At 34.7% G+C, this 9,894-nt stretch overlaps 1 pseudogene; it reads right to left on the bottom strand.

Moving 5' to 3' along the window:
* Nucleotides 1-6,889: 6,889 nt before the first annotated feature.
* LOC110294852 (DDB1- and CUL4-associated factor 12 pseudogene) lies at nt 6,890-8,832 on the bottom strand (annotated as a pseudogene).
* Nucleotides 8,833-9,894: the final 1,062 nt, after the last annotated feature.

Raw genomic sequence — 9,894 nt, 5'->3', positions numbered from 1 at the left:
ATATGGGACTCAATTTCTAATATAGGAAAATAAATGAAAATAATTAAATTGGCCCTGAAGAAGCTTCACAGTTAGAAAAGATGAGAAGAACATAAATGGTTTTAATATTAAGTTAAAGAGTACTAAAATGAGATTGAAATCAAAACAAATAAGTCAAGTACAGCCTAGTCAACCTCTTCTCAGCAGTAAAATATGGCCAATTTTATTACTTTCTCTTATTGTCCTATATTAGCAGTTTTGTTCCATGTCAATTTCTGCTAAAATATCTAGTATACAGAATGAGAGGTGTGCACGTGTGTTTAGCATATCACTAGGAGGGGCAGTTGTTAAAAGACTGACCACACAGAGTATACAGGTTCTTGTCATTGTTAGAAATAAAGGTGCCTTATTTTTTATACATGTCTATCATAGTTTCTGTGATTGGGAACAGATTATCTCACTCAGATGTATTCCCAAGAAGCCAAGTAATGTTGTTGTATATCCAGATGACCAAATATCTTGATTTTTCACCATAAAATGTAATTCAATTTACTTTTTCCTGAGTCATGAATTTCCCTCACTTAGTTCCAAATATGTTAGCATTAACACATAGCATAACAATATAAACGTAGCTGTTACTTGGCAGTCTGACATGGGATAAACAGTTCAATTGAATGCAGGAGTCAATTATATTAGCACCACATTAACAACATAATGATTATTACTCAAGGAAGAGTAAATAGTTCGCATACTTCAAACTCAAGGAACATTGTAGAAGATGGGGTAGAAAGATACAAGAGACAGAGGATTAGGGAGTTTACTCTGAGGTCATGTCTCTGACTATGTCAGAAGCTACATTCATGAGATCTTACTGCTGGCAAGATAAAATAATAAATAATAAATAATAAATAATAACACTTCACATTTAAAGCCACCTTTCCATGCTATGTGAAATTGGACACTAAATTTCCACTGTTAGGGACTTTAAGAATATTTACATACTAGACATTTTCATAAAAATGCACAAATGTTAAATTTTGAACACAGAGATACATATGAACTACATAAGGAAGAGAACAATAGAGATGCTAAAGTTCACAGGAGAAATCCTAGGAGGCCTCAACCCTACACAAAGGACTCTAGGCAACAAAGGAATGCGAGTGGAAGAAAGAGTCATTCCCAAGGTCCAGTACAATTGATTATCCAAAATCTTATAATCAGCCACCAAAGCAAACATCTAAGTAGCATTATACAGACTGAGCAGGTTCTATGTTTATGTATTTCTGAATGTATATTTATACACATACATGCATATAACAACAATTAGTAAATAAAGCTGCCATGAATTTGAAAGAGACCAAGGCTGGATATATGGAAGGGCTTGGAAAGAGCATAAGAAAGGGAGAAATGAAACAGTTGTATTATAATTCCAAAGATAAAAGAAATAATAAATAATTACATTTAAAATTTAAAGCCACCTTTCCACAAGATATGAAATTGCACACTAAATCTCCACCAGTCAGAACTTTTAGAATATTTATATATTAGACATTGTCATTAAAATGAACATAATTTAACTTTTAAACCTAGAGACATGTGTATTGGCACAGACTCTATTCCTTATGTCAAGACAAAGATATGGCAGCCTCATTCATCAAAGGTGGTTAGGGAAGTTGGAAAGGGGAAAGATCCGCAATAAATACTTCCACATAATTTCTGTGAACCACAGATGCTTAAGTTGAGCTATATTAGTAATTCCATATTTCATGATATATTAATTTAATGTGGGGGTTAATATCTCTTGCTGTTTTATAAATCATCATGCTAAAACTACATTTGAAAAATTGGTTTTAGTCCTTGAGAGTATTTAAAGCACTTAGCTGTTATATCAACTTGTATTGCAATGCTACCTGCAACTTTTAATACAATTAAATTGCTCCAATACACTAAGGAATTCTACATGCAAAAAAATAGACAGTATTTCATGACACACTGAAATGTACTGTATTTAAGATAAAATTAATATTTTTAACCTTATCAATGTGGGCTAAATATTAATATAACTACCATAAAAATGAAGAGATTTCTTTATTATCCTTGGACAAACGTTTTAGTTGGTTGTCTTTAAATACTTCTATTGAAACATTTCTTTCTTTCAACAATCATTTTCTTTCTCTTTATATATACTTTCTTTGACATTTTACTAGGAAGGTTTTCTTTAATATTTCAAAAATAATACAAAGAGATTTATTAACTGACTAGTAACCCAATTCATCATTTGTATTCAGTCCTGACTAAAAGAAAGTTAAAAAGGTCAAGTGTCATTAAACAGTTGTTCTTCTGAGTTGTTGTGAATTACTTATTAAAATTATAATTAACATTGTTAAGAGGTTTCCTTTTTTTTCCCCTTTGAGGCCAAATTAAGTTAATTTAGTAGTGCCACATGTGTTGCAGGGGGTGTCTTTATTTGTGAGACACTGTTTCATGATGTATCTCAGGCTGCCTTTATTTGCAGCCATGGTGATGCTGAAGGTGATGCTGAAGGTGTTGCTTTAGGTGATGCTGAAGGTGTTCCTCGGGCACAGAAACAGATGCACATTTAGAATTTGGAAAAGCTAACCTGGAGAGCAGAGTCAAAGATATCAAGTACTGGGGAAGAAAAAGCTTGGAGAAAAACATTAAGTGATGATACATTTCAGATAAGGGGATTAATTCAGGAGATTTGTGGGACACCATTGCCACTGTAAATTAGAAAAATGCATATTCTAGAATGCCTCAGGAGATAGATTGCTTGTAGGGCTGTGCCAACAGGTGGTATGTGTCATCCAACTTGACATGGGCTGCATGGAACTAAACTTGGGTCCCTAATAAAGCAGTAACTGCTCTAAGGACAATGAATCCATTTCTCCAGACTTCAATAATTTTAATTTCATAAAGAACAATTTCCATTTATATGGCTGAGTTGTAACCATTGGTCACATGAAAATGTAACCTGCAAAAAGCCTAGGGTCAGAGTGGGGAAAAAAAGAAAAATGTAACATAAAGTGGTATATGACAAATACTTTGGAGAGAGAAAAAATTTTAGGTGTAATTCATAGGATCTCAGATGTATAAAAGTCAAGGTGGTATACACTTTAAGACATCTTAAAGGACTCTACTTCCTGTAATCCGCAGTGCATTATGTACAACTATGTACAGCTAAACAAACTTACATTTGATCTGTTTTAAAATATTTGACTCAAATCATGATGCTAAAGTACATTCATGCCTTGAAAGCTATTTGTTTTACATTTGTAAAAGAAAAGATGGAATTATATTTAATTATTCAAAAATCATAAGTTTTGTTTCATTTTAAAACAGAATTAGATTGAGAGTTATCACTCAGGTTCAGCCTAAATTAACTTTTATTGCTATTGAATTTTTTTTTCTCTTCCTTCCATAGAAAATTCTCCAAAGTCAATGGTGTCTTAGAAGTCCTTTCTTTAAATTCATGGACAAATTAATATAGAAATATATTGATATAGAAAGAAATATAAGGGTTTATGGAAAGCTAATAGCAGTATTTGCAAGGAAACAAATGCAAATGTTGTTGTATTAATCACTACGTTTGGGGAATCATAAGAAGACTGAGTTTTTAGGAATGAGGATTGCACTTACAGGGGACCTGAGTATAGTTCCCAGGCCCCAAATCCAGCAGTTTACATTTTCACGTAACCACAGGTCTGTAGGCAATGACTCCTCCATTACTCGTGCACACTATACCCATCTGCACACACACAAACGCGCGCGCGCGCACACACATACACACACATACACTCACTATTAAAAATCATAAAGGTACATTTTTACAAAAAATATTATGCATTACTATCATATAATAACATGGTTACCAATTGTGTTTTAAAGACATTTTAGTATTCTTTTATTTTTGTTATATCCAATTTTTTGTGAAAACACAAACGAATATATTTGTACATTAATAAGGCAACATTATTTAATACCAGACATATTTCATATTTAAAAACTTCTGTTTTCATTTTGCTTATTTGCAAAAGTTTTGTTAGAGACTAGTCCAAATTGGAAGTACTTTTCTTTGTTTCTCCTCAGTGAAAGTCACTCAGTGTTGAGTAATTTATTACAGTGTTCCCTGATTTTTCAGTTATTTCAGGCTTCTTCATTATCCTGATTGCATTATCTTATACAGCGACCCAAAGGAAACTCCTGTATTCCTTTCATTATTTGACTTATAAGGTAGTGCATGTATTTAGAAGGTTTGCTTTCCTTTCCCTTTTTGTTTTCTTTTCTTTAGAAAATAAAGGATATCCATGTGCAATGTAAATGGAATAGAAAAAAAATAATTTTTGTGTTATTTGGAGGTCATCCTAGTATTCATACTGTTACTTAAGAGTTCTGTAAGCATTGCCATTCAAAAGTTAGCTTATATTCAGTGAAAACATTTTGAAGTTATTCAAAGTCATAAAAAACACTTAGCACAAAAGGGTGTAGCTGTTATCAAGAACAAAATGTCCTTGCCCCACTGAGTTTACATTATGGTATGTTCTTGATTATGCCTCGGATATCATTCTGATTATTTTATCAGATCTCTCTTTATCTCTAGTGGTACCTGTCTTTATCCTTTAAACGAAAGTGAGTGAAGCTTCTCCTGGATGAGTTTTGCACTACATAAATAATGTAGAAAAAATTTTCTATTTCATATCCCCAAGATTTTGAAAGGTTAAAAAAATCCTAACATCAATGATATATTTGGTATTCTGGAAGGGACATGGGGAAGGATATGTTTAATTGCACTTATGGGTGTTTTTAGTTGGTTTAGGCAAAGATGCCTGAGAAGCTCCTATGAAACTCATTAGAATACATTATTTTGCCAGTTTCAGAGCCCAGGTATGATGTTTCTGGGCAAAACACTTAAGATGAGGAGCATTTGAGTAACTAAGAGTAATTCAGATTAAGAAAATGATAATAAAATATTTGATAGTTCGAGGTTTATGTTGTTTTACTAATGTCTTTTAAACTTTTATTTTGCTGCTTATATTAGTTAATAAATTATATTAATTAGTACTTTATTGTCTTCTTATTTGTTCTTCTGTCATTCCCTTCATTTTCAGACAGTAATTGGCACAGGCCTTCGCTAACAACCAAAAACATCACACTGTGTGCTAGCAATCAGGTGGTTAAAAACATCACACTCTGTGCTAGCAATCAGGTGGTTAATTAATATCTCATTCATGAAAGATCCAGCACTTATCTTACAGACCAAATTCAATATTTATCTAGAGTAAAAATGCCACTGAATGGCAATTACTATAACTTATTATATAGTCATCCTAACTGTAATGTTTCAATCTAAATAAACAATCCAGAGATTTCAAACTCAAGACACAATTCAATTACTTCAAACAAACTCAAAAATGAATATACTTATTAAACTTCCTTGCTTCAGCTTGTATAAAGCATAAAATAAGACCGGCATGCAGCAGCTTCAGAGGCATAAACTGTTTGCTATTTCTTCTATTCGTGTGAGAGTTCTACATCCCACTTACAACAAGATGCACTCTAAATGTAAATTAAAAGCAAAACAAGACACTCTAAGTCTGAGAACTGTTTGTAGCTGGTTTGAAAGTCTTGAAGAATTGTTGTTGATTTCCATCCAAAACATAGGAATATATACTTGTAAAAATAAAAAATACAGAGCTCATTCTAAAGCTTCCATTTTCTCTTAAACCTCTTACCCCAGCTATCTCTCCATTCTATATAAATTTAAAATGATGAAAGCTTTTTGATTATGAATTCAGCAGAAAAAAGTGAAGTTTGAGATAAAAACAATACAAATATTTTGTTGGCAAAAGCTGGCATGTTTTTTGAAAAATAGAAAAATTTACCAGAAAGTGATCTCCCTTTTATTCCAACTTCTTTGTAACAGAATCTTCCACCTTGGTCAGTTACTTCCTATTTGCTTATTTAAGCAAAGCTTTTAAAAATACTATGCATAAAGATGCTAGCACGCAAGATGCTGTACTTACTAAATGATAGTTCTCCTCCTCATTCCTGCTTCCTTCTCCTTCTCTTTCTCCTTCTCCTGCCCCTCCATCTCCTCTCTTTACCTTCTTTTTTCTCTTCCTCTATTTCTTCTTCATTTATATTTGAAATAGCGTCTTTCCATTATACAGCCCTGTCTGTCCTGGAAAGCCCTGTGTAGACAAACTCAGAGTTGAACTAGCCTTGAAGTCACAGAGATCTACCTGCCTTTGTCTCCCAAACTCTGGAGCAGAAGATGAGCACTAGTTCATTAGATTACAGGTGATATTTTTAAGACTGCATTTACCTCAATACAGCTGCCATACTAAAAATAAAAGTTACACTAGACCTATCATTACGGCACAAACTATAACTATGGAATTTTTGTAGTCCAACTATGAAATGTGTTACAATATTGGTAAGCTACTTATCTTCTTTTAAATGTTACCTTCAGATTTTTCTAGGCACCCCCAAGCATAATCAAATTGTTAACATTTTACATACCTATGAAGGGACCATCAGAATTCAATTCACAATGAAGTAAATGTATTTTTCTTAAAACAAAAAAGATGGATAAAACATTAAAATATGCATATTGTTTATACTATGTAACATGAATCTTAAAAAATATGCTCCTATGTTTCTATAAAACTATTATAATTTAATTCACAATTAAATATTCAATTAAAACCATCCTCTAAAACCACTACTCTGCACTTACAGAGGTAGTGAATACAGAAAAATTTTCCTCTACTTTTATCATTTGCAATTTTTCCTCGTAAATGTTCTTATCACAACAAATTCATTATCTAACCTTTTTATTTTTCTTTTGGTAGTTAGTGTAAATCTGCATATTTTGGAGTGTTAGTTGTCATTAACTCCACAGTTCAGCATAGTTTCCATGAGGCCAGAGGGAGGGGGTCACCCTGCCACAAAGAGTTTCGTTCTGAACAAGTAGTAGCAGGGGTTGTAAACAGCATTGGGGAAAATCAATGTCTGAAAAGTAATTTTTCCAGGTATCATCATGATTCAACCAGCCCTTGTCAATAGTTAGTTTCAGATTCTCCCCTGCGAGTCTGGGCTTGGACCCATAACAATCTGAGAGCCTCTTTTCCAAAAATCTCTGAGCTCAGATGCCATAGAAAAGCAGGGAGTCTTGCCCTGTGCTCACAGTGATGATGAATTTATACAAGCTCACTGATCGATCGAGTCCCACTGTCTCACTCCCTGGAGCAGGCAGACCTGATGTTGTAGGATAGCTGCCATGGATCAAAGAATGAGACATGGGCTTGAGAGCCATGGCACACACTGACCATTCACTACCATAGACCAGACACACATTTTCTCGACAATATGGCAATTTTGTGGAAAGGAGCTTAGACAATGAATTTTCAGCCTTCTAGAGATGAAAGTAGCCATCCAGTGATACTGCTCCCAACTCCTTGTTCTTGTTGTTGAAGGCTAAAGCCAGCACCGTGCAGTTGTACAGGTCTGTATTCTCCTTGGATATCTTTTAAGGCTTAGTGAGTGATGTGAACATACACAGGAACTGGTGACACATTATGTCTTGCATCACTTTTGGTCAACACATCATCTGTCATCTCCCAGAGTCCCATCTTGTGAGCCAGACACTGCCATAGTATCATTGATCCATGCAAGAGAAAAGATCCAATCCTTGTGTCCAGCATCAATCCCCACACACAGGATCTAACATAGGCAGGCAATAGATGCCAAGACTATTTGGGTTGCCTCCTCCAGTAGCTAGGAGTGTTCTAGAAGGATTAAGTTCAATTGCATGGATTCCACTGCCCTGCTGAGTCACACATCGAGGTTTCTGGTCTTTCAGAATGGAAATCTTGGTGATCTGGCCTGTCCAGACAAAGAGCACGTTGCATTTCGTGCTGCACACAAGGTGCAAGGTGCCTATGATTCAACCACTGAGAAGCAAACTTAAAAGGGTCCCGAGGTGAAATTCTCTCTCCTTTAGGAGACTGGCAAGTTGTTGTATTGCATAACCATGTAATACCTGAGAGTAGTTGGTTTCATTCTGTAGCCAGACTTCATGGTTCTTCAGGTAGTACACTCGGGATCTCTTCATGGGAGGGTTGGGGGAGAGTATTTTCCTTTGGTGCAGCTAGATCCCAACCAAACTATGGGCCCTGAGCACTGCACCTGGCTCCTGGCCAGACAGGCTCTTTCTGCTTCCTGCTAACTGCTTTCCCGGATATATTGGGCAGTGGCCCCGCAGCCCTATGGGGTGGAATATGTGAGGGACCGCAGGGTGGTGGTTCATGTACTGGGCCCTAGGGCCGGGCCCTTTTGTGCACCCGGCCCATGATGTAACTTTTCTATACTTATCATTTTTAATGGAGAAATAGAAGCAAAGAATGACGAGCAGGTCCAAAATACTTTATTGAATGATAATTTCTACAAAGCATTCTAAACAAAACTTAAATGTTTAGTAGCTAAAATTATTAAGAAAAAGATTATTTGGGTAAAAGAACCTAATTATTATTTTAATGTTTCCTTAAGAACTTTGTTTAGATGTAATTTTAAAATCAGTTCTTGGTACATTATTTCCATTAGTAGTTAACTTTCTTCGGATTTCATCTGAAAGCCTATAATAATAAAGTGCACTTAAGAAGTTTTTTATTAAATTGCATGCATGCAAATTTGCAGTACAAACATGAGGTCAACTTAATTTTGTAGTATAGACTTAATCTATACGAAAGAACTGCTTGGTTAAGGGGGATTGGCTGTCTCACAGAACGACTACCATTTAAGGTTTTTACTCATTTCCCTGCGACGCTTGTGCATGGTCAATAAAAATCGATGTGGGTGAAAGGCTATGAAATACTTTACCAACAAAGTAGAGAGAAAAAAAAATGGTTCACTAATTTGAAAATATACTTCAGCGAACTGTCATGAGCTAATTAAAAAAAAAAAAAAAGACATTTAATGGGAAGAAGTTCACAGCCCTTGGCGGAAGCGTCAGTGGCTTCCGCAGATTCAAGTCTTAAGGATTTGCTGTCTCCCTGTCCTCCTCTCTGAATTCAGAATCCTTTCTCCATGGAATAAGCCAGTTCGTTTTGATGTAATAACTCCAGAAGCAAAGGGCAAATTGTCCCCCTCCTGAATTCTGTCTACTAGTATTTAAAACAGCATCTTTTGCTATAGGCTGGTCTTAGAGATTGTTGTTTCTTGTACTTTCTTCTGAGTAATCACTTGCACATTTCCTTGAACACAGTGGCTCAAAGACAGACATTGTGTTTGTCATCATTTGGCCAGTAAAGATGAGAAATTAAAATTTCTTATTTGACTATAGATTGTTTTTGAAAGGCTAATTTTATATTTCCAATTGCTTATCTATGCATACTTTGCCCCTCACTTGAAGAACTTAGCTTCCACTATTTATAGGTGTTGGTTCTTAAATTTTAAAATCCCCATTTTTCTCCATGGATATTTAGAGACTATTGCATCAGCTGAAACTGTTATTGTTTATGTTTGTTGAAGCAGCCATATTGCTTAGATTTCATGTGCAAAGCTTTCTTGTAATACTTAGAAGCACTAGCTAAGAACTATCATCTCACAGGTAGCTGGGCCACTTTACAATTCCATCAGCATTGTGTCAATGGTCAATTTTTTCTATCTCTTTGCACATAGTTGCTTCTTATCTTTTTGGTTGTAGCCAGGACAATACATATGAATTGGTACATCAGTGAAATGTAATTTTCTTGACAATTTTATAATAGGTGATCAAGGAATAGCTATAAACATATATATGGTTGCATATAAATGTATTTTGAAAAATAGACTCATAGTATATCTAAAAGTTCCCAAATTGCTATTTTTAAGACAAAAGCATCTTTCCAACATCAG

Source organism: Mus caroli, unplaced genomic scaffold (assembly GCF_978045245.1).
Source record: "Mus caroli unplaced genomic scaffold, Mus_caroli_1 scaffold_4, whole genome shotgun sequence".
Taxonomy (NCBI): domain Eukaryota; kingdom Metazoa; phylum Chordata; class Mammalia; order Rodentia; family Muridae; genus Mus; species Mus caroli.
This window is presented reverse-complemented; position numbering and strand designations above follow the sequence as displayed.